Below are 25,277 nucleotides of genomic sequence, written 5' to 3'. Positions count from 1 at the left end.
TGGGAAAAAAAATACTGAGAAATCACAAAAATGACAGTTTACATCATTTGATAAAAATAGCAATACTTTACCAAATGGAAAATTCCATCAAATGAAATGTGGCTCCAATCAGATGACTTACCTAAAAATAAGAGAGACAGAAAGAAAAAACTGAGAACTTGCTATGGTACTCAACCCTCAATATACTAGTTTGTAAAACATATGGTAGATATCTTAACAACTGATGGACAATCCAAAACAAACAGAAACTATACCAGATCAGGAAACACCAATTCCTTTAGAAACAGTAACTAATGTTAGAAAGGAAATAGTAAACGTGGAGCAAAAGCAATGGTGAAAGAAAGTGGTATTTACTTTCAAACCACTTGGTTCTCATACATATTTTAAGGGGTCAGTTTTGAAAATGTGGACACATATACATATAAGGGCTACAGCTAAACCATGCATTGCACTCTTTTTCTCAAGACCTCTGGTTACTAACAGAGAGATGATCAAAGCTGCAGACTTTCAAATATCTTTGCCTCCTATGACTCAAGAAAAAGGTGCCAGTGTATCATGTGCTACTGTAATTTCCTCTGTTGATTTTCTTTCCCCTTAACACTTAGATGTTTTGGCTGTTAGCTTTTTTATTTTCCAAAGTGAATACTGATGTTCATGAAAGGTGCCAGATTAACAACCTGGGGAAATTAAGAGCTTGGTCTATCAAGAGAAAAGGCTCAGTGTAGTGGAGGTGACGAAAGTTTCCCCTATACTGTGCTTGCCTATGTACATTAGCTCTGACCCACAGTCACCCCAGCCCTCTAGTCTTCATGGTCCATTAATGTCTTTGACTGCTCAGGTTGCTAACAGGAGCAGACAGTCTTGTTTCTGCTTTTAATGCTATCATTATTATTACTACTACTGCGAACTCTAACTCCCTCAGTGAAATTATGGGGAAATGTATATTGGCTGCCATTTTGTTTCAGGACAACAGGAAAATAAATTTAACTGAAGATAGATCTTATATTCTTGGTAATACTGTAGGTTAAAATCCAAGAATTTCTTCAAACAGAAGGCAAAGCTTTGAGTGATCAAATTGAAACAGGCCTCAGTAAGTTCAGCCACCTGGACTCAATTTGATTCTCATTCGGGAATATTCTAATATTTAAAGGCCAAAGAGGCTTTATTTTTTCTTTTGAGTCTACTGCAAACCAGTCATTTTTATTATTCATTAGCAACTATGGTAAAGGTTTGGGTGGATGTTGAGGCTAAAACTATCATTACATATGAAATCTGAAAATCAATGTCAAACAGAAAACAGTTTCTTTCCTATATTTACAGGTGTTCCAAGTTTCTGAACTATATAGGCACTTTGTAATTATTAATTAATCCCACCCATGCCCAGGAATAAAATCACTTTGCTGCATCTAGTCAGATAACCAACAACTGTTTATTGATGACGTTATGCTATTTCTCCATGCAAAATACAAGGGCCAGAGCAAGACAATATTCCTCCTAGTCTAGAGTTTATAACAGTAAGAGAAGCAAGGCTAGCAAACATATGCAAAACATCAATGGAACAATGAAGTACAATGCTGAATGCTGCTGTGTAATAGACTTATAATTACTTAATAATTATTTGGAAAGATCATAGTATTAATCCCACTATTGTTCCCTGTCTTTGCTATTGCCCTTCTTTTTGTCAAAGACTATATTCTTTGCAGCTACAGTAGATTTCCATCTTGACATCACCAGCACTTCCTCTAAATTCTAATCTCTAGAAGTCCTGAAGAATGAGAATTGCAGGATACCAATGACTACAGCAAACACATGGTAACACTTAGATGAAGGGTACCCTGGCTGCAACTCATATGAAAATCTTGGAAAATTTTAGTTTGGGGAACTCTGGCTGCTTTTTTTCTTTGCCATGCATAGCCTTTATCAAGCAAGTCCTTATGGTATTAAAACATTTGGCACTGGTTCAAGTCTATGCTATTGCTGGCAGGGAATCTAATTGGGAAGCAGGGGTGGAGTAGTTACCTTTATCAGGAATGACCTTAAAGTTATGGAAAGGCTCCTTCCTTCCCACTGCTTAGTAGCCTTACTGAAAGCTTTAAACCCAGATGTGAGAAAAGAGAATGTCTCCAAGAGCAGCAGCAATTTATTGTAATTATGTTAGTACAAACATTAGGAAGGTGGAAAATGTTATGCCAACTTAGTGGAGGAGGGAAACACTTTGTGTATAGATCCCAGGCAAGGTTGTGCTGGGGAAAACAACCATAACCTATAATTCCCAGGGAGCCCTCAGTTTCCAAATTTGCAAGAAAATTAGGAGTTAACTATTTTAAAAACTAATAACTATATGCAATGCATTACCCAGTCGGTGAGAGACTATAAGAATCTATTCACTAACAGACACCAATAGACACCTGTCTGTATTCCCTCAGTTGCTGGCAGTGGCCAATTCCCTGTTGCCATTAGGTAACTAATGTATTTTTTTCTATCAGTACTATATCACAATTCGTAACAGTGGCAGTCAAAGCAACAAGGCCCATTTTGCCTATACGATACTCTAGCTTCCAACAGTGACACACTTTTTTGGTTTAAGGCAATTTAAAGATTGACCTCGAAATGCAATTAGAGCAAAATCTGTACACTTTCTGGGCCAATTCTGGGCCTCTCTGTGCCTCAGTCACCTAACTGAGAGTTGGTTTTGTCCCTGACTCTCTTCTTCATTACATAATGGATCTCTTACTGTTTCTCCTGACTAGACTTTTGCATCTTTCATGATTTGGTATCTCTCATTTCATCTTCTCATTTTTTTTGTGGTGGGAGACATACAAGCAAGGATTTCCAGAATTTGATATTTCACACAAAATTCATTAGTGAGCCATGGCAAAAATCAGTTTTGTGGGCAGACACATCACCAAAGCTCTCCTCTACATGGACTAGTTTTCTAGTCAAATAAAAATTTCAGGAAATAAGATATTTTCATCTCAAAAAATAAAAGATAAAAAGAGTATGTCTGACAGACTCAAATCATTTACTTTCATGGTCATGAAGAGAAAATAGAAAAAGTAATAAAAGCCTTAAGAGCAGAAAATGACAGGTGATTTCTCCTTTTCTTTCCATTTCAAACATTTACCAATAAGCTAATGAATGCCAAGGATGCAAGAAAAAGCGAGTCAGAAAACTGCAGGCCACAAGACGGTGTAAACCTCATGTGGAAAATACCAGCTAAGGCACTAAGAAAGCCAGTAAGTAATAAAAGATTTATAAAGATGAATATGTTCAAGTTTTGGACAAAGAGTACACAGAACAAGACCAAACGAATATACTTTTTAAAATAAGTTATTTTTTATCCTTCTTAATGCACATTAGAGATAGTTCAATTTTAAAAGCTTGCAGTGGTTTTGTAATCAAATAGCTTAAGACAATGCACGGTTCTACCCATCAAGAATGCTTGTTTACTTTGGCTGACATGCCGCAATTATTAATTTAATTATCTGATTCAAAACAGAGTAAGCTCTTAGTTTTAATTTCTTAACTTAAGTAGCAAACTCTGGGAGTCACTATGCTAAGGGCTGAGTTCAACCCAAGCTGGAATTTTTTTTTTTTTTTTTTGGAAAGAAAAGATGTAAGATAAATGAGCTGAATTCTCATCATTCCAAAGCTGAGTTTTAACAGTACTAAACAAAAAGGGTAAAACTACAACTTCTGGGATTTGAATGATAGCCTTCATGACTATATAGAAAAAATACTTTTTTTAAAAGGAGACTTTGGGGCAGAAAATTATAGATGATAACCTCATGAAAAGCAGTGAAAGATAGGAACCAAATTTATCCATTTGTGGGTAGTAGTTATGATAATTACGGGGAAGGAGGAAAAAAGGGTGTTGACAAAGGTATTCAAAGGAAGTACCTAACTATTCCAGTCATGAAGAAATCTGGAGATTATTTAGGGAAATGACTTGTACAAAGGAAACAATTCAAAGACAACAAAAACAAAATTTAAATAAGAGCCAAAGATCAGATGAGGGCTGGGGAAAACAGTTTGGGTTAGTTTCTGAGGTTATCTTAATGGGGTCAGCCTGCCTTACTGCCCCAGCCCCCAGAAACCACCAGTATACCTACCTGCATCCCACAGTTTTATAACTGCAACAAATTTTACCCAGAGGTCTATGGCTAAGGACTTTCTGGTCTAATGCTTTAGGGCTTTCCAGAAACCTCTTTTCTATAAAACTTCTATTCCACTTCCTATCAAACTGCCTTTCCCTTCTCTACCATTCTCCATTCTGGTTCTGGCATGTGTGGGTTGAAAAAGCAATAGTGGAGGTGGGAATGAATGGGGAAACAGCTGGTCTGTGGCAAAGAGATGGTGGGTAGCAAGCAGCTGCATTTTGGAGGATTAGGATCTTGGAAGCCAAAGAAAGCTTCTTCCAAGTTCTCTCCTTTCAGTCCTTTCCTCTCTTGGGCAATAATAGAAATTCCACAAAACACACAAACTTTCTGAATTCACAACACTCTTCCTCATAACCAAGTGTGTTTATTATGACTGCTAACATTTTCTGTGTGCCTTGTATTTAGATTTTTCTAAGAGTTTCAAAGAGCCTTATAAATTTTCATTAAAACAAATATTTCTGGCTATATTTTATAAATACAATTTAACTTTAGAATGATTGGAATTCAATTTGTTAAAAGGTTATTCTTGTAAAATTTGGTTTATTACACTACACTCACATTTCCTAAACCAGGGTTCTTAAAATCTAGACTTCATAAGAATCCTCAGGGATGTTATAAATATGGATTCATATTTAGTAGGTCTTGGGTGGGAACCCTGGAATCTACATTTTTAATAAACACCCAAGGAAATTCCCATACAGTGGAGGTAGAGGGACCCCACTCTGAGATCCCATCCTAATCTGAACCCCCTAACCTCCCAGCTTCACCTTTTTCAAGACAGCCTGTTTGAGTGACAGTAGTCAAGCAGTCACACTGAATATTGAGCCAAAAACACAAAGTGAGCAATCTGAGAAAAAGAAAATTATCACCAACAACCTTTCATTTTTAACAATACAAGGTGCTATACAAATACAGGAAAGAAAGGGAGGTTTCCTGGTTGTAATTCCACTTCCTTGAGTAAGACAAGGTTTGGTATTATGAATGAATTAGTTGGCTTTCCTATTCATAAGAATTGAACCTTTACTGGCTTTCTGGTTATGTCCTGCTGCATTCTGGCACCCCCTTTCCCAGCATGATGACAGCCTTGTAGAGCCAGCCTCGATTTCTCAAATTGCAAGCAAATTAGAACCTAACTACCTAGAAAAGTAATGAAAGTGAAATCCAATATCTAATGGGTATGAGGCTATGAAAATCTGCTTGCCAACAGACACCAATAATTCTCCTGCCTCTAATCTCTCAGTGGCCAGATTTTCCCCACCTGCCCCACAGGGGGAAACTCAAACATTAAGAATCTCAGACTAGCTTGGAAGCCAGAATTCATTTTGATGACATTACGTGCTTCCACTTTTAAACCCACCAATCCTACCTTTTAGGTACTATCACTACCTAGTCCCAGTTCTCATTCCTCAACCCCCACCTATGGTGCTCTCTCTTCATGAAGCCATCCTCTTTTGGTTTCATGACATCCTGTTGGCTACTCTGTTCTGATGATGATGATGCTTCTTAATTCCTTGTATCTTGGTTTTGACCTTATAATTGACTACAACTATTCTTTCAAACGTCACCTGCAGTTAAATTTAATGGGATTTTCTTAATCTTTTTTCTCCACCACTCTGATGGGTGACCTCATTAGATTTTTCCTTCTGTTGGTTCTCCTCCCTTGGTTTCAGTGGTAACACAGTTCTCTTATGAACACAAAGAATATTTGATCTGCTCAGTATTAATCCTTCCAACCTGGCACAATACACACAGAATAGAAGATATGTTCAGCTACCATTATACACAATGTTCTTGAGCCCAAGACAGTTTCAGTTCATTCTAAAGAAAAATCCCCTCCTCGACTATACGCAACCCACTATCATCCTACCGAAGCTGCATTTTGCTTGGAGTTTAGGTTTCTTGGAGAATACGTAAGGAAGAAAAAACCCTCAATTTATGTCAAAATTACCTTGCAAATCCCCTAGGAAGGCATCATGGAGGAAGCCAATATACTGTCTCTCAGTAGGCTGAATCAAGGTGGATTTTGCCTCCAGTTTTGGTAACCATCTGAGTAAGGCAAGATGCTTACCCTGAGAGAGGCATGTGGGAACAGACATGTAAAGAAAAATCAATATACATCATCCATTTGAGTATATTCCCAGGCATAGACTCATTGAATACAACCTGAGAAGACTTGTTTGCACAATGTAAATTTTTATGCCTTCTCTCTTTATATTCATTTGCTGAGCAGGTGTAGTTGAACTCATGCAAAGTTAGTGTTTGTATGATACAACTTCAACATAGAACTTAATGGTTATTGTTCAATAAATATACATATGTCTATGCTCTTGACTTTTAGCATCTCAAGGGTGAACAAACAACAGAGGCAGACACTAGAACAAGTATGAAGATCATAGATCAAGTATGAAGATGACCTTAAGAAAACTGGACAGTTTTCTTGCAAAAACTTCTCGAGTACACAAATCAAAGATACTTGTGATGCACTGGAAAAAACACTGTACTTAGTATCAAGGGACTGAGATTCTAATTCCAATTCTGACACACATTAGCTAAGTCACCTGGGCCATCTACAAAATGGATACAGAGAGTAACTGCTTCACAGGGTTGTTTTGAGATTCAAAAGAAAAATGCATGTGAATGCATCGATCATAGTCACTTGCACATGGTAGGCACTTGCTACAGGTTTATTCTATGTGAATTTGTTAAACTGAAGCTAAGAAGACAAAACAACCACATAAGGGAAGAAAACCCTGACAGTGCTGGGCATATGGCAGGTGCTATGTAAGTATTTACCGAACTACACTGAAACAGAAATCAAGCTGGTTTGACTGAGTCAATGTGTAACTTGCCAGTTCTAACATTCTTTTATTTTCTCCACATGGTCATTGGTACAAAGTCCACTTATGGCTTCATAAACATGGGCTTACAACAAAAGTGCTTCTAATCAGATTTGGCAGGAAAAGGAGAGAAACACAGGGTGAGGTAAGTGTGAGGCTACAGTGCTGAATAATAGGGATGGCAGTACCTCAGTATGTGAGTCACACAGACATCAAGCAGTACACAGCTAGAGATAATTCGCAGGTAAATGCTGCACAATCCATTACGTCATCCCTCCTTTGCCCTTTCTTCATCAATTTTGTCACCTGGACTCTGATGCAACCCAGCAAGAATGTCTGATTTGCAGACAGCAGAGAGAGCTTCAGAACACACACATACTCATCAGAGAAGGCAATATGAACCCAAACTGAAGTTTCTGGTATTTCCTTTTGTTTAAATCATGCTTTAGAGGGGAAGTCATAGGGGTGGGATGTATAACTAGAGATCAAGCCACCTGGTCTAAGGCCTAAGGGACTAGGCTTCATCATTTTGGACAAGTCACTCCAGGTCCACAGGCCCCATTTCCACATGCACACTTAGATGAGCTTCAAGGTCTTTTTCAGCTGTGTAATTTCATCATTAAAAATTTAGGTCAATCACACCCATATGATGGACAGATATGCATTCGGTTTTAAAAGCTAGGCACAAAATCAGCTTTCCTTTTTCTCGGCTATCTAGGTCACTCAAATTTTAGGCTACTTCCATCCTACTCTGAATTACTAGAAGAGTGTGTACCTGTGTACAAATCTTGCAAAAGCAAGTAAGCAGTGGCAGGCAGAAACTGGTGGTTCTAGAAAATGTGAATATTCACACCTGAGATTATAGAGATACTCTAGTCTAAGCCACAGAAGCTTAAAAGCAAATGTGTATCAGAGGATATAATGTATTAAGACCTATCTTCTGTATGGACAATGTTTTGAACAACGAGAAGTTTTGAAAATACAAAAAATTCATAATAATTCATAACTTAAAAGAGATGCTCTAACCTAACTCTAAACCAAAATCATGATCAGTCTGTGCGTGATTTACCCAGCAGCTTTTAAGTACAACACCATCAGCTCCAAACAAAGAAGAATTCATTAGAGACACAGGCCTGTACAGGAGGTGGTCAGTCCCAGTGAGCTTTGGGCATGTTTTCCACTTGCAGTGGCACCACACCTTTCCAGAGCTGCAAACAGTCAGACACACATCACCAGCAGATTTGTGATGGAATCTCCAGAGAGGGACATTTCCAACAAAGCTTCAGAATGGGGGGGATATGGACAAGCCCACTGGAGATGAAAACCAAATGTCTCGTGCTTCCCTCATAGCTGACACCATGTCGGGTCCCTGACCTTCTATGCTGAGCAGCTCGGGGAAGGGTAAGTTGCCCCATCACAGCTGGTGCAGCATTCAACAAGACACCCATCCCTTTAATTATTCAGCCAAATGATTTATGAGGCTTGGCAGCAAAGACTTGGCAGACTGGTTTAAATTCAAAGGATCCAACCTACAGGTATTTTGAAAACCTTGGCCACATCTGCAATGTGTACTGCTTCTTTTGGGAGAGGAAAGAAGAGAAAGGGAGAAGATGTGACCTGCCTGATAGGAAGACAAGACCCAACTAGATGGAACACGTCTCCCCACTCCCTCCCCACCCTGTCATTTAACAATGTTCTGGCTGACTTTCTTACTACGAAAAGCAATCAGACAGAGTTTTAAAGATGTAAAATCCCAGAACCACCAATACATTCTCATACACTGGGCTCAGTCGGGTTGTTCTGATTGATTATTGATGGTATAATCTTTTTGATCAACTAGGGAAGTGGTCAGCCAACTTTTTCCCTAAAAAGCCAGATAGTAATATTTCAGATTTTGTGGGCTATGTGATCTCTGTCGCAGCTACTCACCTCTGACACTGCATCACAGAAACAGCGATAGATAATATGCAAATGAAGGAGTATAGCCATGTTCCAATAAAACTTTATTTACAAAAACAGATTAAGGGTCTGATTTGATCTGCTGGTCATAGTATGCTATTAAATAGGTGAACTGAGATAAAGTGAGAGGGTATGGCTAGTACTACCAAATTTATCACCACTTAACCCGATTTAAATCTAAGCCAATTTTGGGAGGACAGCTAACCTCTAAAATAACTAAACTGCATTAATAAGTAGGCACAATAAGATATTTTTGGGAAGAATGTGTGTGTGTGTGAAATATAGAACAATTCAAAGGGAATTGAACAGTTTTAAAAAATCTATCACCCAGTAACCAGGTTATCTTATGGAAAACATAGTTGGCATTAAATGAAGGAGCTACTCTTACAAGTGTCTTGCCGTAGGGCAACTACAGGCTTTGACTACACATTTATATACAACATAGTTACTGAGTAATACATATGTTAAAGTGTTCAATTATTTGTAAACCAATCTGTATGTTATTTGTGTACACATTTCAATATGCTTCAAACGATAAACACCAAACTGTAAACAGTGGCTACTCCTGGGGAATAGGGGTTAGAATTTTTATTAATTTTTTTAAGAGACAGAGTCTTGCGTTATCGCCCAGGTTGGAGTGCAATAGCACAATCATAGCTCACTCTGGCCTCGAACTCCTGGGCCAAGCAATCCTCCTGCCTTGGCCTCCCAAAGTGCTGGAATTACAGCCATAAGCTACTGAGCCTGGTCAGAATTTTCGCTTTTAGGAGTATTGTCTGAATTTTCACTTCCCATCAAATTTTCACCTGTTTTTACTCTTTCTTCCAGCTCCTTCTCCCCTTCCTTGATTTGGCCTAGCAGCAGTCACACATATTACTAGATCTACAGCTGACAACATTCACACAACAGCAGCTGCCAATAAATATATGATATTCCTCACTTATCTGTAGGAGGGACGGATAACAAACAAGAAAACAAATAAATACACAAGTTATTTTCAGGTTGTAGTAAATACTTTGAGGGACAAGGTGATAGAGGAGGCCCCTCTGGATGACTTTCTTCCTACAAAAATCAAGGTCACCAGACAATATTACTGAGAAGGTGATAATTAGACAGAGACCTGAAGGATCAGAAGAAGGCAGGAAGAAATTTTTGTGGAACAAATTCCAGGCTAATTGTAAAGTTTTCTGGTCTTGACTCTAGGCCAGTGTTTCCAGTCCTGATTATACATTAGAATCAACTTGGGCACTTTCAAAAAATAGAGATGCCTGGGCCCCATTACAGGCAAATAATACTCTGGAGGTGGAGTCTGATATTTGTTTTCTTTTTGTTTTTAAGCCAGGGCTGAGAATCACTGTTCTAGAGTCTAGAGATATCTTTATGTCAACACAGAGGCCCATAGTCCAACATGGAGGGAATTGGACTATGTGTGAAACTGAACTATTAAATTTTAGCATGGCATGTTGGGTTTTGTTTTTTTTTTTTTAAATCTAGCAGATTAACTGGATGCACTGTTTGGTGATGTGATGAAGCCCTGAGGACTCTCCCCTTGCCATTGAGCAAGAGACCATGAGAAACAACCCAGGGCTTTTAATTGGGACCTTTTGCCTGAACCTCTGGCAAATCATAAGGCAATGAACCATCAAGTGACAGACTTCTTTGATGTGTTTAGCAAAGTGCTGACTGAAAACCCTACACCCCAAGATCCTCTCTAACAGATTCAAGACTAACAGATTCAAGACTGACCGAACCACAAGGAGAAGTTCCCAAGGCAGGGATTTAGCTTATACAGTGTAAGGTTATACGTGTTCCCATATTCATGCACCTCCCTTATCCAACTCTAAATAAAGTCTGTTGATAATCTACTAAACAATTTTAGGCAGTTGTTGCAATTTCCTTCCATCCACTCACCCACCAATCCATCCATCCAACATACAACTACTATTGCACACCTACTCTATACTTACGACTATGATGCAGGGAATATACACTCCTTCCATTCCAGTGGGAGAGAAACACAGTAATAATCACAAAAGAAGGTGATATGTGCTATAAGAAAGTGCCCCTCTTTTTCCTCCCTGCTACAGTGAGAGCTTATCACACTTTCTAAAATTTGCTTAAATATGTTTCCTCACCTAGAGATCATTAAAAAATAAAGGCTGCTTTACTCAGTATCTTCAACACTAAATACAATTCATGGCATAAAACTGGCATTCAACAACTGTAAATTGAATCAGTAACTGAAATATATATGACAGATATAGGTACACAGTACAAGTGTCTATGGGAGGCACAGAAGGCTTCACAGAGTAGCAGTGTCGAAGCTAAGTCTTAAAGAATAAACCAAAAATCTTGTGGTGGAGGTTTTCTCTAGGTGTGTGCTTGAACTTTATGCCAAAGGAAGTGGAGAACTACTGAAAAGTTTCTAGTTGGGGGAAAAGATTAGGTTAGAGTTTAAGAACCATGGCCAGGCACGGTGGCTCACACCTGTAATACCAGCACTTTGGGAGGCTGAGGCGGGCAGATCACGAGGTCGGGAGATCGAGACCATCCTGGCTAACACGGTGAAACCTGGTCTCTACTAAAAATACAAAAACAAAAAATTAGCTGGGGCATGGTGGCATGTGCTTGTAGTCCCAGCTACTGGGGAGGCTGAAGCAGGAGAATCGCGTGAATCTGGGAGGCGGAGCTTGCAGTGAGCCGAGATTGCCCCACTGCACTCCAGCATGGGCAACAGAGCGAGACTCCATCTCAAAAAAAAAAAAAAAAAAAAGATTCATCTCTCTGGAAGCACTGTGGAAAGTGAATGTGAGTGTGGGGAAAAGTAAGTAAGCTAGGGGCAAGGAGACTAAAATACTGCAACTGCTGGCAAAGATGGACTCAGAGTTCATTTATTCTTCTTGGGCTTATTTCTCCTGTGCTCAGATCCCCTCCTTTACTGTCACTGTGAGAGAAATTATTCTGTCCTGTTCCATTATGTGTATTGTTAAGCTAACAAATATTTTTTGAAATAAGGTGGAGATATACACATACCAGTCAATTAAATACAGTGGGAGAGGGAGAGATAAATTTTAGCTTTCTGCAAGAATGACAGGAGGAGCCATTAGCCAAACCACAGACTAGTGCAGGAGAGGGCTGCTTAGGCAGAAGATAATGAGTTCAATTTAGGCATTCAAGAGGAGCTTGTCAGGAATCAGCTGGAAATAATGAATAGAGCTCAGAAAGTGTGAAACACAAGTTTAGGAACTGGAGACATATATGTCATTGATGAGGCTGGTGGTGTGCCATTAAACTAGCACTCAGAAAAAATGAATAAATATATAACTAAGGCTCTAATCTACAGCTTTTGTTGATTTCCATGGTGTAAATACTCCCACCTTGGTCAGTTTCAAGCTACTGACACAAGGACCATTGAAGAAATAGTTGAGAAGAGATATGCACAACTGGTTTTTAGGAGCTGGCTCCAACACACTGCTGACTGAAGCCAAGGGTGAACAAAATTATCCAGCGACAAAATGAAAAGTAAAGAGAACTGGGAATAAAACCCAGGGAAGTATGGACATTTAAGAGATGGAAAGAAGATGAGCCAGCAAAGGGAGCTTGAGAAAACAATGGTCATAAGAATAGAGGAAAAACAGAAACAAAAGGGGTCACTGAAGCCTACAAAGAAAGAATTTCAAGATGCATAAACTGGCCTCTGGTGTTAAATGCTGTTGAAAGGTAGAATGAGATAAATCACAGTAGAAAAGTGTCCATGGAGTGACTATGAGGATGTTGGAGGTAACCTTTGTGATGGCGATGGACTTCCATCCATTCACCCATCCACCTAACCATCCATCCATCCATCCATCCATCCATCCATCCATCCATCCATCCATCCAACATACAACTACTATTGCACACCTACTCTATACTTAGGACTATGATGCAGGGAATATACATCCCTCCCATTCCAGTGAGAGAGAAACACAGTAATAATCACAAAAGAATGTGGAGTGGTGGGAGGCCAAGCGTGGGTGAGGAATTAATGGGTGGTGGACAGGGAACAGATCCCATTGGAGGAATGAAAGGGAAGATACAGGGAAATGGCTAGAGGGGAAATTGAGTGGAGGCACAGGGGTGTTGAGGGAGCTCCCCTCACCTATCCTTGTCAAAGTGGGAAGTCTGAGCATGTTTTTAGATTGAGGGGGAGATGATGAAGTGAAAAGGGGAGACTGAAGATACACAGTGTAGAAGGCCCTCTTACAGATGTCTGTCCTAGAGGAAATCGGCAGTCATGGAATTAAGATGGATTACAAATGAAGTAAATTCACCCTAGGAAGCAGAAGGAACTCTTCTTTCTCTGGAAATGTGATACCAAGTTGTTATTAGAAAGATTAAGTTTTGAGTTTTGTATTTCTTTAATTAGCTCCAAAATAACTGCATTTTTCTCCTGCAAAAGTGGTACAACCCACAAGTCCTACCTCCCTACTTCCCTTTATCAAACTATGCTTGGTAAAAATCTAATCTCAAAAATGTACATTCTTTGAGTACGTATATATAGTTTACCCCACTCAAAGAATGTGTTGGTATACAAACATTTAAACACATGCAAAATGGGTTGCTACACCAAACATTTAAACTCACTCTGCTTAAAGATGTTTCCGGCCGGGTGCGGTGGCTCACGCTTGTAATCCCAGCACTTTGGGAGGCCGAGGCGGGCGGATCACGAGGTCAGGAGATCGAGACCATGGTGAAATCCCGTCTCTACTAAAAAATACAAAAAAATTAGCCGGGTGTGGTGGCAGGCGCCTGTAGTCCCAGCTACTCGGAGAGGCTGAGGCAGGAGAATGGCATGAACCCAGGAGGCGGAGCTTGCAGTGAGCCGAGACTGCGCCACTGCACTCCAGCCTGGGCGACAGAGTGAGACTCCGTCTCAAAAAAAAAAAAAAAAAAAAAAAGATGTTTCCAGTGGGCTACCCTGTAGTTAGAAAATGTTCCAAGAAAGACACTTTCAGATCTAAATTAGGGATATCTAGGATAGATTTATCCTTTACAAATAGTTACTAATCTATAGAACTAAGTATTAGGTTGGTGCAAAGTAATTGCAGTTTTTGCCATTAATAACTTTTCAGATGGTAACAGATCTTGCTGAGATTAAAAACTCTTTCAGTAGTACACTATGATTCTGAATTTCCACACCAGTTAACTGGTTTTAACTCACAAGTTAAACTAAACACCAGTTAACTTGTGTTTCCACAAGTTTTCCACACCAGTTAACTCGTGTTTCCACAAGTTTTCCACACCAGTTAACTCGTTTTAGCTCTATGCTGTAGCAGGAACCTGAAATGACTCTTCTGAATAATTTTATTCAATTTGATCTTGATTCTTGATGTAGAAATCCTGAGCCTACATTTGTAAAGCAGGTTATCTTCAAAATGCATTATACTTTAGTTTACATTTTATTAAGGTTTGTGTAATAAGAGAGTGACTTATGAGTTAAATTGCCAGATATTTTGTACTTGAGGGAAATCAAAACTCTATTACCTCATGCTATTCTTATTTTATCTTTCCATAAATATTCTTTATTTTCATAGCTCTGTGTACAAAGTTTTAAACTACTAATAAATCTGCTCTAGTGTTCACTTCAGAGGAAGTGACAGTAAGGATCACTGAAATATTCTTTTTACTTTTTCTGGAAGCACTTTTGTTGGTTTCTCTGCTATCCTTCCCACCCTGCCCCCACCATCTATTGTGAATATTACTGGTGAGTCAGGCTCTGGCAAAATTGAAAAAGCTTCCTACGTATTCTAATGTGTAGCCAAGATTGAGAACCAGTGGGGTATCAGAAAGAACAATGGACTTGGAAGACTTAGCCTCAAAATCTGGATTTGTCACTTAATGGTGACATGTGACTCATTTTCCCAATAATACACTTGTGAAGATTAAAAAGATAACATGCAGCCATTTCCTCTAGGTTTTCTAGTTTGTGAGCATATAGTTGTTCATAACAGTCTCTGGTGATCTTTTATATTTCTTGGTATCAGTTGCAAAAAATGCCTCCTTTTATCATTTCTGATTTTTATTTGCACCTTCTTCTTGGTTAGTGTAGCAAGCAGTTTATCAATTTTGCTCATCCTTTCAAAGAACCAATTTTTCATTTTGTCCATCCTTTGTATGGTTATTCTTGTTTCTATTCCATTTAGTTCTGCTCTGATCTTTGTTATTTCTAACTTTGGGTTTAGTTTGTGATGTTAGGTTGTTAATTTCAGATATTTTATTGATGTATGCATTTAATGCTATAAACTTTCCACTTAGCACTGCTTGTGCTGTATCCCATAGATTAAGGCATGTTGTGTTTTCATTTTCATTTGTTTTGAAAAAATTTTAAATTTCCATTATAATTTCTTCATTGACCCAGTGATATGGTTTGGCTGTGTCCCCACCCAAATCTCATCTTGAATTATACTCCCATAATTCCCATGTGTTGTGGGAGGGACCCAGTGGGAGATAATTTGAATCATGGGGCCGGTTTTCCCCATACTGTTCTCATGGTAGTGAATAAGTCTCATGAGATCTGATGGTTTTATCAGGAGTTTCTGCTTTTGCATCTTCCTCATTTTCTCTTGCCACCCCCATGTAAGAAGTGCCTTTTGCCTCCCACTATGATTCTGAGGCCTCCCCAGATATGTGGAACTGTTAGGTCCAATTAAACCTCTTTTTCTTTCCAGTCTTGGGTATGTCTTTATCAGCAGCATGAAAACTGACTAATACAGTCAATTGGTACCAGTAGAGTGGGGCATTGCTGAAAAGATACCTGAAAATGTGGAAGTGGCTTTGGAACTGGGTAAAAGGCAGAGGTTGGAACAGTTTGGAGGGCTCAGAAGAAGACAGGAAAATGTGGGAAAGTTGGAACTTCCTACAGACTTGCTGAATGGCTTTGACCAAAGGCCTGACAGTGATATGGACAATAAGGTCCAGGCTGAGGTGGTCTCAGATGGAAATGAGGGACTTGTTGGGAACTGGAGCAAAGGTGACTCTTGTTACGTTTTAGCAAAGAGATTGGCGGCATTTTGCCCCTGCCCTAGAGATTTGTGAAACTCTGAACTTGAGAGAGATGATTTAGGGTATCTGGTGGAAGAAATTTCTAAGCAGCAAAGCATTCAAGAGGTGACTTGGGTGCTGTTATAGGCATTCAGTTTTATAAAGGAAGCAGAGCATAAAATTTTGGAAAATTTGCAGCCTGACAATGTGATAGAAAAGAAAAACCCATTTTCTGAGGAGGAATTTAAGCCAGCTGCAGAAATTTACATAAGTAACCAGGAGCTGAATGTTAATCACCAAGACAATGGGGAAAATGTCTCCAGGGCATGTCAGAGGTCTTCACACAAGACCCTCCAGTCATCAGCCCAGAGGCCTAGGAGAAAATGGTTTCCTGGGCTAGGCCTAGGAGAAAATGGTTTCCTGGGCTGGGCCCAGGATCCCTGTGCTGTGTGCAGCCCAGGGACTTGGTGCCCTGTGCCCCAGCTGCTCTGGCCATGGCTGAAAGGGGCCAATGCAGAGCTTGAGCCGTGGCTTCAGAGGGTACAAGACCCAAGGCTTGGCAGCTTCCACGTGGTGTTGAACCTGTGAGTGCACAGAAGTCAAGAATTGGGGTTTGGGAACCTCTGCCTAGATGTCAGAAGATGTACGGAAATGCCTGGATGCCCAGGCAGAAGTTTGCTGCAGGGGAAGGGTGCTCCTAGAGAACCTCTGCTAGGGCAGTGTGGAAGGCAAATGTGTGGTTGGAGCCCCGAGAGTCCCTAATCAGGCACTGCCTAGTGGAGCTGTGAGAAGAGGGCCACCATCCTCCAGACCTCAGAATGGAAGATCCACCGACAGCTTGCACCATGCTCCTGGAAAAGCGGCAGACACTCAAGTCCAGCCCATGAAAGCAGCTGGGAGGGAGGCTGTACCTTGCAAAGCCACAGAGGTGGAGCTGCCCAAGACCAAGGGAACCCACCTCGTACATCAGTGTAACCTGGATGTGAGACCTGGGGTTAAAGGAGATCATTTTGGAGCTTTAAAATTTGACAGCCCCACTGAATTTCAGACTTGCATGGGCCCCGTAGCCCCTATGTTTTGGCCAATTTCTCCCATTTAGAATAGCTGTATTTATCCAATACCTGTACCCCCATTGTATCTAGGAAGTAACTAGCTTGCTTTTGATTTTACTGGCTCATAGGTGGAAGGGACTTACCTTGTCTCAGATGAGACTTTGGACTGCATGCTTTTGGGTTACTGCTGAAATGAGTTAAGACTTTGGGGGCTGTTGGGAAGGCGTGATTGGTTTTGAAATGTGAGGACATGAGATTTGGAGGGGCCAGGGGTGGAATGATATGGTTTGGCTGTGTCCCCATCCAAATCTCATCTTGAATTGTACTCCGATAATTCCCATGTGTTGTGGGAGGGACCCGGTGAGAGATAATTTGAATCATGAGGGCAGTTTCTCCCATACTGTTCTCATGGTAGTGAATAAGTCTCATGAGATCTGATGGTTTTATCAGGAGTTTCTGCTTTTGCATCCTCCTCATTTTCTCTTGCCACCCCCATGTAAGAAGTGCCTTTTGCCTCCCACCATGATTCTGAGGCCTCCCCAGCCACGTGGAACTGTAAGTCCAATTAAACCTCTTTTTCTTTCCAGTCTCAGGTATGTTTTTATCAGCAGTGTGAAAATGGACTAATACACCCAGTGATTGTTCAGGAACATGCTGTTTAATTTCCATGTATTTGTATAGGTTCCAAAGTTCCTCTTGTATTGATTTCTAGCCTTTTTCCACTGTGTTCTGAGAAGATATTTGATATGATTTTGATTTTTTAAAATTTGCTAAGACTTGTTTTGTGGCCTAACATGTGATCAACCTCAGATAATTTTCTATTTGCTGATGAAAAGAATGTATGTTCTGTAGTTACTGGGAAGAATGTTGTTGTAAATGTCTGTTAAGTCCATTTGGTTTCAAGTCCAATTTAAGTCCAATATTTCTTTGTTAATTTTCTGACTTGATGATCTGTCTAGTGCTGTGAGTGGGACAATAAAGTCCCCTACTATTGTTGTATTGCCGTCTATCTCTTTCTTTAGGTCTAGTAATCTTTGTTTTCTGATCTGAATGCTGGAACCACAAAACCTACTGAGACTGAGCCAGGAAGAAATAGTACCCCTGAACAGACCAATAATGAGTAGCAAGATTGAGTCAGTAGTAAAAAATCTCCCAGAAACAACAACAACAAAAAGCACAAGATCAAATGGATTCACAGCTGAATTCTACCAAACACACAAAGAACAAAATCCAATACTCCTGAAACTGTCCAAAAAATCAAGGTGGAAGGAATTCTCCCTAACTTATTCTATGAGGCCAGTATCACCCTGATGCCAAAATCAGACAAGGACACACACTGAAAACTATAAACCAATATCCCTGATTAACATAGACACAAAAATCATCAACAAAATACTAGTAAATAAAATCAACCAGTACATCAGAAAGATAATATATCATAATCAAGTAGGATTTACAGCAGGGATGCAAGGATGGTTCAACACACGTGAATCAATAAACATGATATGTCACATCAACAGAATTAAGGACAAAAACCATATTATCTCAATATATGCAGAAAAAGCATTTGATAAAATTCAGCATCCCTTTAAGATAAAAATCCTCAACAAACTAGGCATAGAAGGAACATACATTAACATAATAAAGACCATATATGACAAACCCACACCCAATATCATACTTAATGGGGAAAAGTTAAAAGCATTCCCTCTAAGAACTGGAACAAGACAAGGATGCCCACTTTTACCACCCCTATTCAACACAGTATCAAAGTCCTCAGTAGAGCAGTCAGGTAAGAGAAAGAAATAAGAGGCATTCAAATTGGAAAAGAGGAAGACAAATTTTTCCTGTTAGCTGCTGCTATGATCTTATATCTAGAAAACCCTAAAGACTCCACCAGAAAACTCTTAGATTTGACAAATGAAATAGTCAAGTTCCAAGCTACAAAACTGAAAGAAGTTGTAGATGACATAAACAAATGGAAAAACATTCCATGCTCATGGATTGAAGAATCAGTATTATTAAAATGTAATTTTAATAATATTCAATGTAATCTCTGTCAGATCACCAATGTCATTTTTCACCAAAGTAGAAAAAACAATCGTAAAATTCATATGGAACCCAAAAAAAGCTCAAATAGCCAAAGAAATCCTAAGCAAAAAGAACAAAGCTGGAGGTATCACATTACCTTACTCAAATTATACATGGCAGTGGTATAAAAATAGTTACACAGATCAATGGAACAGAAGAGAGAACCCAGAAATAAGGCCACATACCTACAACCAAGTGATCTTTGACAAGGTCAACAAAAATATACATTGGGAAATGACAACCTGTTCAATAAATGGTGCTGGGAAAATTGGATAGTCACATTCAAAAGAATGAAACTGGGTTCATACTTCTTACCATATAAAAAATTAACCCAAGATGGATTAAAGATCTAAATGTAAGATCTGAAACCATAAAAATCTTAGAACAAAGCCTAAGAAAAACTCTTGTAGACATTGGCCTAGGCAAAGAATTTATGGCCAAGTCCTCAAAAGCAAATGCAACAAAAAAAACTAGACAAATTGGACTTAATTAAACTAAAAAGCTTGTGTACACCAAAAGAAACAATCAGCAGAGCAAAAAGACCATCTACAGAATGGGAAAAAATATTTGCAAACTATGCATCTGACAAAGGGCTAATATCTAGAATCTACAAGGAACTCAAACAACTCAATAAGAAAAAAACCAAATAACCCCATTTAAAAGTAGGCAAAAAAAAACTGACATTTTTCAAAAGAAGACATACAAGCAGCCAACAAACATGAAAAAATTCTCAACATTACTAATTATCAGAGAAATGCAAATTAAAACCATAATGAGATACTCCCTTATGTCAGTCAGAATGGCTATTATTAAAGAGTCAAAAAACAACAGATGTTGGCCAAGGATGTAGAGAAAAGGAAACACTTATATACTGTTGATGGGAAGGTAAATTAGTACAACCTTTATGAAAAACAGAGTGGAAGTTTCTCAAATAGCTAAAAATAGAACTACCATTTGATTCAGCAATTTCACTACTGGGATATATACCCAAAGGGAAAGAAATCATTATATCAAAAAGATACCTGCACTTGTATTTTTTATCACAGTACAATTCACAATAGCAAAGATATGGAATTAACCTAAGTGTCCACTAATGGAGGACTATATAAAGAAAAAGTGGTATATATCTATATATAGAGAGAGGAAGATACTAAATTGAGTATTTTGAAAAAACTGCTTTGAATGTAACACTTCCACTATCTGAAAATATTTCAAAATAAAGTCAGAGTAGCTTGCAAGAGCAGTGAAATTGCAGGAACAGGAGGACTAAGATAACAATGTCACAGCTCCAATAAGGAAATGGAGTCAAGGGTTGGAGTCAACTGAGGAAAACATCCAGACAGAGTGCTGTAGTGTTGGGTCTCCAGAAAATGTGGGGGATACAGTAATTGGGTTATTAAATGATACTAGAATGGGAAGTGATAGTCTTCTTGTCTGGGGGATTTTCCTGTTTCCTCACTCTTACCTCACCCCCAACTCTACATTTAGTACCTAGAATCCTAGACAGGCAGTCAAGAGCCCCTGAGAAAGCAGAGCAGAACTCAGACCAGAGCATATAAAGCAGGAATCAGAACAGAGGTTGGCTTTGTGAGCTTTGGAATCATACGCCTCACTAAACTTACATTTAATTTATCTCCAAGAAAATTATAATACCCATGTCATACAGCTGTTGCTAGGTCCAAACAAGATAATGTATATGAAAGCACCCTATGAACTGTGAGTGAATCACACAACAAATGCTAAGTAAGTTTGTGAGATGGAAGAATTTGTTGAGAAAAATAATTCCTAAATTTTCCCTTGTAGTCCATAAAAAATATACCTGCTCTAAAGGTATAGACACAGTCACACTACACTTCTGATAATTCCATACAGAAATTTGAAAACAGAAAGTTCCCAATTACTCCGAATGCTGAAAGAAGCTTTAATAGAAACCAAGGCAGAAGCCAGGAGAATGAGGGCACCTGCCAGATTTGGAATAAAAATTACCAATGAAAGAACAGCCCAAGAACAATGGGCCAGTGGTGGAAGTTTAAGTGTTATACTACGTTTCTGTGAAAATTATAGAGGCAATCCAGACAATGCTTTTTTTATGTTTAAAGGAAACAAATAGAAAGGGTTAATTTCTTTTTTGTTTGCACCATCTAACTGCCAGTCAGAATCAAACCAAGAAAATACAATTGGACTTTGGAAATGGTCTTTAAAACCAAGTTTTTCTTATAAGAGAAACCTACAGAATTGAAGATATATTTCAGACTTTCTTTTTTTTTCCTTTTCTTTTTTTTTTTTTTTTTTTTGAGATGGAGTCTTGCTCTGTCGCCCAGGCTGGAGTGCAGTGGCATGATCTCGGCTCACTGCAACCTCCGCCTCCCACGTTCAAGCGATTCTCCTGTCTGAGCCTCTGAGTAGCTGGGACTACAGGCACGTGCCACCACGCCCAGCTAATTTTTGGGTTTTTTTTTAATTTTTAGTAGAGGTGGGGTTTTGTCATGTTAGCCAGGATGGTCTCCATCTCCCAACCTGCCTGCCTAGGCTTCCCAAAGTGCTGGGATTACAGGCGTGAGGCACTGCGCCAGGCCAAATTTCAGACTTTCTAAAAAGAATATATGGGTTGGATTAAAATAAAGATAAAAGATCCCACAATTCTTTTAGTTTTTGTTCACTTATAGAAAAAAAAAGTTATTGAAACCGAAGAATATAAAAACAAGATTCTTAAGAAGTATGTATTGACAAGCAATGAAATTACAGCTTATCCTTACATTTTGGTGTACCAGCTTCTTTTTTACTTTCATTTGATTAGAGAAAAAAGAGCTATTCTTAAGAAACAGAATGATGGCCTGGAAGAACACTATCCTCAACATCTTTCAAGAATCCAACAGGATGACAGACTGGCAGCTCTGTTCTAGAACTATGTGCATTATTGTTTGCCAGATCAAGTTAATGAAATGTTTACTGCTAGAATGTTATTTTTAAGTTAATAAAAACATTTCTTTTTGCTGACTTGCTCATTGGACATATGCATGCAATTTAAAATGGAATTTCAAAAAAGTTTCATTACATGCACCTGTGAAGAAAATAACTGAGGTCTTGGGACTGTGCTAAACTAATTCTGACTTTGGGTCATGTTAATAACAGAATTGTTAGTCTTGTCAGACATGTGGCTTTCTATTTTAATAAGATTAAGGCCAGAGGGTTCAAACTCCCTTAGTTTAAATAATATCTTGCACTTAAATATTCTTAAATATTTCTTTTTTTTTTTTTTTTTTTGAGACAGAATCTCGCTCTGTCACCCAGACTGGAGTACAGTGGCACAATCTCGGCTCACTGCAACCTCTGCCTCCTGGGTTCAAGAGATTCTCCTGTCTCAGCCTCCTGAGTAGCTGGGATAACAGGTGTATGCCACCATGCCCCGCTAATTTTTGCATTTTTAGTAGAGGCAAGGGTTTCACCATCTTGCCCAGGCTGGTCTTGAACTCCTGACCTCAAATGATCCACCCACCTCAGCCTCCCAAAATGCTGGGATTACAAGAGTGAGCCACTGTGCCTGGCCTTTTTTTTTTCTTAAGAGACAGCGTCTTGCTCTGTCCCCCAGGCTGGAGTACAGTGGCATGGCCTTGGCTCACTGCAGCCTCAACTTCCTGGGCTTAGGTGATCCTCCTGCCTCAGCCTCCTGAGTAGATGGGACTACAGATGCATGCCACCACGGTTGGCTAATTTTTGTATTTTTTTGTAGTGATGGGGTGTCACTATGTTGCCCAGGCTGGTCTCGAACTCCTGGGCTCAAGCAGTCCTCCTACTTCAGCCTCCCAAAGGGCTGGGATTATAGTCATGAGCCACTGTGCCTGGCCTAAATATTTCTTTGTATACTCTCCTAATATTTTCTTGTCCTCCTAACTAGATCAGGGTTTCTCCACCTTGGCACTATAGACATTTTGGTCTGAATAACTCTTTGCCATGGAGGGTTGTCCTCTGCACTGCAGATATTTAGCAGAATCCCTGGCTTCTACTCACTAGATGCCATAATACTTCCTATCATCCCCTGGGGGTGGGGCAAAAGAATCCCCGGCTTAGGGCCACTAGACTAGAGGAAGAACCATTCTCCTCCTTCTACTTGAGTTCTTAGGCCCACACCCATCACCACTTCATTTAATCTTCATCAATTTCTTCTCTCCATGTGCAGTTGGTAATTCTCTTTGACAAACAAGTATCTTAATTCTCCCCATTAAAAAAATAAAAATATACCTACCAACCTCATATAAGCCCTGTAACTCCTGTTCTCATCTATTTCTTTCACTATCAACTTTCAGAAAAACTAACCGTCACTAGTATGTCTAAGACCGTGTTGTTAAAAATAATGTATGCCAGTGATATACTTTTTCTTTATTTAAAAAATATGCGAAACCCCCTGAAGCACACATACTATTCTCTTTATTTTACAATATGTCTTTATGGCAATGGAGTGGAGGGCATATCTAATGCCACAAGCTTCATGAAAAAACACCTGTTCCTGAGACACATGCCATTCAATTGATAGACTGATGCATGAGCAACATCTACCAACCATTCTATTGATGTAAGCTATCTTTACATCTTATAATTTGAACGTATTTGAGATATCTGGTTCTTATTAAAATAAAAACAATTTAGATTTTCTATCTTTTGTCCTCTTATAACAATTAAAACACAAGTGAAATAAATTTTAATATCTTATAGACATTAATTCATCTGTGAATAAACTTCTTGCTGTTGACTTGGGTCCACGTGCAAACTGTATCAAAGTCTTATTAGTATCAAAGTATTGTGGTACAAATGTGTTCTGTGGTCATACTGACTTTAACCTCCAATGTATTTTATGGATATATCCAACAGAACTTTAAAAAGCTTTTCTCAGGCCTGGCACGGTAGCTCACGCCTGTAATCCCAGTACTTTGGGAGGCCGAGGTGGGTGGATCACCTGAGGTCAGGAGTTCGAGACCAGCCTGACCAACATGGGGAAACCCCCATCTCTAGTAAAAATACAAAAACTAGCTGGGCATGGTAGCAGGTGCCTGTAATCCCATCTACTCAGGAGGCTGAGGCAGGAGAATCGCTTGAACCCGGGACACGGAGCTTGCAGTGAGCCAAGATCATACCATTGCACTCCAGCCTAGGCAACAGAGCGAGCCTCCATCTCAAAAGAAAAAAAAAAAAAGCTTGTCTCATGATTATAAAAGAAATTCACAAGATTGAAGAGAAATACCAGACTTTAATTTTAAAAGTATGGGTTGGCAAGCTCACCTTGTTTTTTTGAGACAGGGTCTTGCTGTCACCCAGGCTGAAGTATAGTGGTATGATCTTGGCTCAAGCGATCCTCCCACCTCAACCTCCCTAGTACCACAGGTGTGCACCACCATGCCCGGCTAATGTTTCTATTTGTTTTAGGGATGACGTTTTGCTATGTTGCCCTGGCTGGTCTTGAACTCCTGGGCTCATGCAATGTGCCCAGCTCAGCCTACCAAAGTGTTGGAATTACAGGCGTGAGCCACCATGGTGGGCCCTAGATCACTTTCTTGAGACTAATTTTAGAGAACCAACTGCAGTTTTCTCAACGTTTTAAAACAATCTTTGACCCCCTAGGATGATTTTTTGTTCAATCTTCTCCTTACTCCAATTAACTTTATTTCTAGTAGTCTGTGTTTTAAATTAAAAAAGGATAAGCAGAATATGCAACTTCTAACCATATATACCTTGTACCCTGCCCTTTATACCTTCCTCACGGCAACCCCTTTAAGTATTTATTTTTAACACAAGTTATCTCATTTCCACTAAATCTTTTCTTCTAAGAGCAATATCCTCAGTTTATTTAACCTGGGAATTCCAGTTGTCCAAGTTCCTTATTAATGTAATCTTGTGTTTGTTAATATCTATATACTGTGCTTTGGGGCTGATGTTTGGCACAAAGAATGTACTCAATAAACATTAGCTGAATATGATCCTTGATTTTATCATATACTTATCTTACCTTCTCAACCAGGCAGAATTCTGAGTAAAACATAGATCTTTCTATTCTTACTACACATCTTCCTACATGCCAGGATTCCCTCCCCAACAGTAGCCAAAGTAATTGGCCAGAGACAAGACTTGGTAGATTTGGCAAAGGTGCTCATTCTTTCTAAAAA

At 39.3% G+C, this 25,277-nt stretch overlaps 1 protein-coding gene across 6 annotated transcripts in view; it reads right to left on the bottom strand.

Annotated features, from left to right (window-relative positions):
- Positions 1–25,277, bottom strand: part of CMSS1 (cms1 ribosomal small subunit homolog) — a 368,700-nt gene that overhangs the window by 173,524 nt on the left and 169,899 nt on the right. The window contains exons 1-2 of one of the 6 annotated variants that reach the window (XM_063630590.1): positions 13,583–13,709; positions 72–121 (exon numbers count right to left, since the gene is read on the bottom strand). The exons of 4 other annotated variants lie outside the window; for them this stretch is intronic. The gene's annotated coding sequence lies outside the window, so the exon portion shown is untranslated. Of the gene's footprint in view, positions 1–71; positions 122–13,582; positions 13,710–25,277 lie in introns of those variants that run through there. One more of the 6 variants, XM_055259954.2, reaches the window with a different exon arrangement.

Source organism: Symphalangus syndactylus, chromosome 21 (genome assembly GCF_028878055.3).
Source record: "Symphalangus syndactylus isolate Jambi chromosome 21, NHGRI_mSymSyn1-v2.1_pri, whole genome shotgun sequence".
Taxonomy (NCBI): domain Eukaryota; kingdom Metazoa; phylum Chordata; class Mammalia; order Primates; family Hylobatidae; genus Symphalangus; species Symphalangus syndactylus.
The sequence above is the reverse complement of the archived record's forward strand: the minus strand, read 5'-3'. Positions and strand labels throughout refer to the sequence as shown.